General features: G+C 39.7%; 1 long non-coding RNA gene across 2 annotated transcripts; it reads left to right on the top strand.

Annotated features, from left to right (window-relative positions):
- Window positions 1–2,913: 2,913 nt before the first annotated feature.
- LOC109757282 (uncharacterized) lies at window positions 2,914–5,752 on the top strand. 2 transcript variants are annotated; one of them, XR_005768351.3, is made up of 4 exons: window positions 2,914–3,625; window positions 3,807–3,880; window positions 4,150–4,639; window positions 5,352–5,752. It is a non-coding gene; the product is annotated as an uncharacterized lncRNA (long non-coding RNA). The 2 variants fall into 2 exon arrangements; XR_002231479.4 differs by having other exon boundaries at window positions 2,935–3,700.
- The last annotated feature ends 261 nt before the right edge of the window (window positions 5,753–6,013 follow it).

Below are 6,013 nucleotides of genomic sequence, written 5' to 3'. Positions count from 1 at the left end.
CTAGTAGAGGCTTACTAGGGACACGGTGTTTTGTCTATGTATCCACACATGTATCAAGTTTCCGGTTAATACAATTCTATCATGAATAATAAACATTTATCATGATATAAGGAAATATAAATAACAAATTTATTATTGCCTCTAGGGCATATTTCCTTCATCGACGTCACGCTGTCGACCTTTCGCACATGAGGTTGTGGTCGAGCGTTGAGCTAGGCCGGCCCGTTAATGCGTTCATCGTTCTTGGTTCGGGAGGCTTCTATGAGGTTCCAGCCGGTCTTTTCCGGTTTTGGTAACCTTCTAGAAGGTTCCTAAACCGGGTTCCTTTTTGTTTCATTTTCCTATTTTAAATAAATTCTGAATTTCATGATTTTGTTTGGAATTTCAAAGTTCATTCAAATTTTCAAAAAAGTACGGAAATTCAAATTTTTGATCATGTTTTCCAAATAAATGATTAAAAATTCAAAAAATGTTCAGATTTTCAAATTTTTGTTCACGTTTTGAAAACTTGTTTCTATTAATTCAAAAAATGTTCGAGTTTCAAAACTTGTTCCCATTTTCAAAAAATGTTCACAATTCTAAATAATGTTCGCATTGCCAAATGTAGTTCAAAGTTACCAAAAAATGTTCCCTTTGCCAAAACTTGTTCACAGATCCAAAAAATGTTCGCTTTCTTCAAATTTTGTTCCAAGTATTAAAAAATATTTGCTTTTTCAATTTTCGTTCAAAATTTTATGAAATTTCCTTGTTTTCCAAATAATGTTCTCACATTTAAAAATGTTCATGTTTTCAAAATTTGTTCAACATTACAAAAAGTTTGCTAATTTTCAAAAATTTGATCGCAGGTCAAAAATTGTTTCACATTTTAAAATAATTATTCACAATTTTGGAATTGTCTGCGTTCAAAAAAAGATCCAGGTTTTGAAAACAAACTATGTTCGAACTTTTAAAAAAGTTTAGATCTATCATGGCTTATTGTTCTTATTATTCTGTGTGTTGTGTTATTTTCCTTAAGAAGCTTCCGTAGTGCAATGGCTAGCCTCGAGTGGGCTAAACGGGAGGTCCCGCGTTCTATTCCCCAGTCGTGCGTTTATCATTGCTATAGTTTTGGCATTGTTTACCGCAGGAGCGCTGCTAATGGGCCGGCCCACTTCGACCGCCCCTGTGCGATATGCCGGCATTCTGGGGGGCACTATTTCTCGCATTACGTGAGCTGAGAAGGAACTCTCGCTGAAGCTTTTACGCGACGGGCCGGCCCATCAGCTTGCACCCAAAAAGAGAAATAATGAGAGAGAGAAAATGAAAGAGCGCTAGAAGTCGATCCCCTGATCTCGAGATAGTAGACTACGACTATAGCCACTTCGTTTGCTTATCATTGCTACAGTTTTGGCATTTTTTACCGCACGAGCGCTGCTAATGGGCCGGCCCACTCGATCGCCCCTGTGCCATATGCCGGCATTCTGGGGGGGGGCACTACTTCTCGCATTATGCGAGCTGAGAAGGAACTCTCCCTCAAGCTTTTACGCGACCGGTCGGCCCATCAGCTTGCACCGAAAAAGAGAAATAATGAGAGAAGAAAAATGAAAGAGCGCCAGGAGTCGATCCGTTGATCTCGAGATAGTAGACTGCGACTATAGCCACTACATTTGCTTACCATTTCATGATAATAAATAGGGGTGCGACCTACTTAGAGGAAAACAAATCTGGTTTTTCATTGGTTTTGTCATTCTTTTTTGCATTTTTCTTTTTCTTCTCCATCTTTTGTTTGCTTTTCTTTTCTTTCTCCATTATTTGTTTTTCTTTTGCTTATTTTCGTGTTCACTCTACATTTTTGTATATGTCAAATTTTTTTAATAAATGATCAACATTTTTTGTTTGCACGTTCAACATTTTTTTATTTTTCTTCTCCATTAAAAATTGTTGATGAATATTTTAAAAATATTGGACAAGTATTTGAAAAATCTTAAATAGGTATTGAAAAAATGTTGAACGACTATTTAAAAATTATTGAACATGTATTTGAGAAATGTTGAGTAAGTATTAAAATGTTGAATAACGTTCGGACAATGTTGAACATGTATACAAAAAATGTTGATCATGTATATAGAAAATGTTGAACGGGTATTTAAAAAATGTTGAGCAAGTATTTGAAAAATGTTGAATAAGTACTTGAATAGGTATTAAAAAAATTGACCGACTATTTAAAATTTATTGAACATGTATTTAAAAAATATTGAGTAAGTATTAAAATGTTGAATATGCGTTCGAACAATGTTGAACGTGTATACAAAAAATGTTGATCATGTATATAAAAATGTTGAACAAGTATTTGAGAAAAATTGTTGATCATGTGTAGAAGAATGTAGAACGAAAAACATATAGAAACAAAGAAAAAAGCAAAAATAAAAAAATGAAGAAGAAAAAAAAGTAAAAAATCAGAGAAGAAAAAAATGAAAGAAAAGAAAATGAAAAAACAAAGAAAAACCGGAGAAGACCGGCTCTGCTCGCCTCTAGTAGACCGCGATCCCATTCCTACCAGTAACTCTTACTAGTCGGAGTTGTTAGCTGCGCCTATGATATCCCTGGAGAACAGGGTTCGAATCCGTTCACCCTTTTACTTCACGATTTTTTCAATGTGCGAGCACTAAACGGGCCGGCCCGATACTGTCGCGTCCACGCGTGCAATGCCAACGGAATCGCTTAATCTCTACTACTATTAAACAAGCAAACATATTCATCTCTAAGTACACCCAGTCTAGCCTCCACATAACAACACAAAAAAATTACGGCCTTATGATCAGACCCACAAATTTGAATCTAACCGTTCAGATGATCACTAATCCACGTCAAAAGTACGTTTAGCAGTTTGATGGAGCGGACGAAAACTCTGTCACCCGCCTCCGCACTTATCCCGCAACAATCACAATCGATTCCAGAAAAAGACCTACAATTGCAACCCCAATATCCTCCCGGGAGCTCTCCCCGTCGACCGCACAACGCCCTCATCGGCACGCTCTTCGCCGGAGCGGCCCAGAGCGGCGTGCGCTGGAAGCTGGATCCGGGAAGGAGTGCGGCCACAAGCGGGAGACAAGGGGAGGCGCGGTTGTGCTCTCTCTGGTCGCCGGCGCGGCCACCAGAGGGGAGACGGCCAGGGGAAGCGGCGGCCTACGACTCTGTAGGGGATGCAGCGTCTGGCGGGAGGGGGCGCGCAGTAGGGAAGGCAGCGGTCGGATCCAGGCGCGGGTGAGGCCTGAATGCCACACGGGGCCCATGGCGGCCAGATCCGGGCCACGCATGGGAGTCGGTGGTGTCCCGCCGATGCGTAAAGGAAGCACGGGGCGGCGCGTCAGTGTGTCGTCGTGCACAGCACCGTGCGGGGTGAGCGATGGGATGCAAACAACATTGTAGGCGCCGATGCCGCACATGCTTGATTTGCTGCTGCCGCCGCCTCCGCTTGAGGTCTACGGACGCTGTCGACGAGTTATGAGGCGGAACCATCGAGCACCGAGCTGGAAACGACACCATCGAGGATGACAGACCGCCACCGAGGCTGATTGTTGTGGACGCGCCTGCCCACTACAAGTCTCCTATCGCTGTTGTGTTCCGAGCAGCCAGAGAACTACAGGTGCACGACTCCTGCAACCTGGTATTTGAGATGCATTTCCCAATCGTCCTGATTATGGACTTCTGCTCACGTTTGGTATGAATGAATCTCTGAGAATAATGTGGAATCATCTCATCTTCATACTTCTTCCAGCCAAGTAAGCTTACTTATTTTTCTGATCTGTAGTTCATTTTTATTACAGGAGCGATCTGAATTAAAACAAGAATTCTGTGGAGTCTGCTTGAATCAATTGTTCATCTCTACATTAACGAATAGGTATGGAGTTGCTTACTGTTACTTCAAAATAGCAAGACTGTCTGATGCTTGCTACATAGTGATTAGATACCAATAAAAATAATATATATTTCCTTTTAAGAAGTGCTATATACATTTGCTCTCTGAAACTGGAAGTAATGTCATTGTACCGACTTGTCAATAGATGCTGGTTTTTATGTATGCTTCTTTAATAGCAAGAACATAGTTAATTGTGTTCTTCTTTATTTCCATAAGGCGCTGATTGATTGCTATTTCTTCCTATTTTGTAGTGAGATTACCAGAGCATCCTGGGCCTCCGACTTCTTGATATGATCACTGGATTGTTCTTTAATATTTAACAACCAAGACTGTTCTTTCCTGCAAAAAATATATTTTCTGTCATGAACTACTAATGTCACTATGATGTCTCAAAGAGCTTTCTTATAAGTTTGTGGTTATGCACATATACATGATCTGGTAAAGGGGGAGACAATGCAAGTGGCAGAGATAGAAAGGTAGAGGTGGAAGAAGAGGGTGTGGTAGAGGAAGAGAAAGTCATGCCAAACAGAAGTGGCAGGGGTTGAGGAAGGTCAGGTACAAGCTGAAGATTAGGAGGAAGATTTACAACCCAGTGTTGAAGGATGTGTCACATTTTGTTTGGCCGTAGCTACAATCCAAAAGGGAGAAATGCAGAAGAATTTGTTCAGACTTGAAACATGTGTGATCGAGGAGAGAGCAACACCCAGCAGTCTGCACTACACACTTGACATATGTACAAAGGTGAAAATTTGCCCTTTTCTTGGTGCTTGTAATTATTGATGTCTCATGGTTAAGATAATAAGTATGCACTTTGTGATGCTTTTGTTTTGTTATCTCTGATTAGACCTTGTTCTGTGTCCATGTATAGAAGAAAAATATTTTTTGGGGCGTACTATGACATTTCTGTGCCATGGCACATTTGATTTCAGTTTTTTTGGAGCATACAGATGTACACACCATGATAATATGCTTCTAAGCATGTTCAAGAAAATAACACTTATGTTGGATCATGCTGGATTTTACTAACCTCATCGGTAATGCATCTGTGCATGATCATACTTGATTGCATATTCTCATTCAACGGGAATGGGTGCCCTCACAACCAATATATAGTTGTACATCAATGAAACAACTTCATGTTGACTGAAGTACCAATCAGGCATATTGGCTCTTCTGTACGTGTACGTGATCTAGATTATCTTCTGTTGTGAAGCCCGGGAAGGATATAACCAGATAGACCATGTTGAAATTAGGAGTTAATCATGGCTTAGAATTTTTTTAGTTTCATAGACGTGAAAGAGTTGAGTGTTCTTGAGCAGCTTATAAAATGTAGTCCGTGTTTGCTGACATGTTAGCTCCTATTATATTTTTTCGGGTCTCACATAAGAGCTATTCAACTTATAATCCTGAATAGTTGCATGCAATTTTAAGAATGATTAAAAACCTGTTGCAGGATTTATGTGGGCACATGACATACCCGTACATATTGTGAAAGTTTACAAGAGAAGCATGTTGTTCTAAATGAATAGTCGCAAATACGGACCTGGCCATGGAAAGATGAACACTAATTGGCCACAAATGAGCTACATTGTTCAGGTTATGAGTAGTTCTACCTTTATTAGGCTTGCACATCTGGTTTGTCCGTCAGTTAGTTCTCTTGACTGGTTTTCATGGTGCACAAACTTGTATCTTACAACTTAGATGAATTATGTCATTTGACCGGCTTATGTGGATTCCACTTATTTCTATGCACACTTGCATATCAAATTTATTTTATTCCCGGTGCCTATTGTAATGTCCGTTTCATAGGAACCAAATAGAAGGAAATAGGATTGGTATTTTTCTGATTGGAAATAGTATACCTTATATTTAGTTAATTTTGGATACAATTATGAAAAATCTTAGATAGATCGTGCTATGAAATTGTTTCTGTGATACAGTATGAACAGTGATGTGTGGCAGACAAACATCTATGGTACAGTGGTTGCCGGCGCTAGCTAAGGGGTGTGGCCATGGTGCATCAATTTCTATAAAAGGTCTATATGATGATAGAATTAGGAACCATATGCTCTTCGTATGAGTTATCAAATTTTTTAGAAGGTTTATATGATGATA

This window comes from Aegilops tauschii, chromosome 2, assembly GCF_002575655.3.
Source record: "Aegilops tauschii subsp. strangulata cultivar AL8/78 chromosome 2, Aet v6.0, whole genome shotgun sequence".
NCBI classification, from domain to species: Eukaryota; Viridiplantae; Streptophyta; class Magnoliopsida; order Poales; family Poaceae; genus Aegilops; species Aegilops tauschii.
The sequence above is the reverse complement of the archived record's forward strand: the minus strand, read 5'-3'. Positions and strand labels throughout refer to the sequence as shown.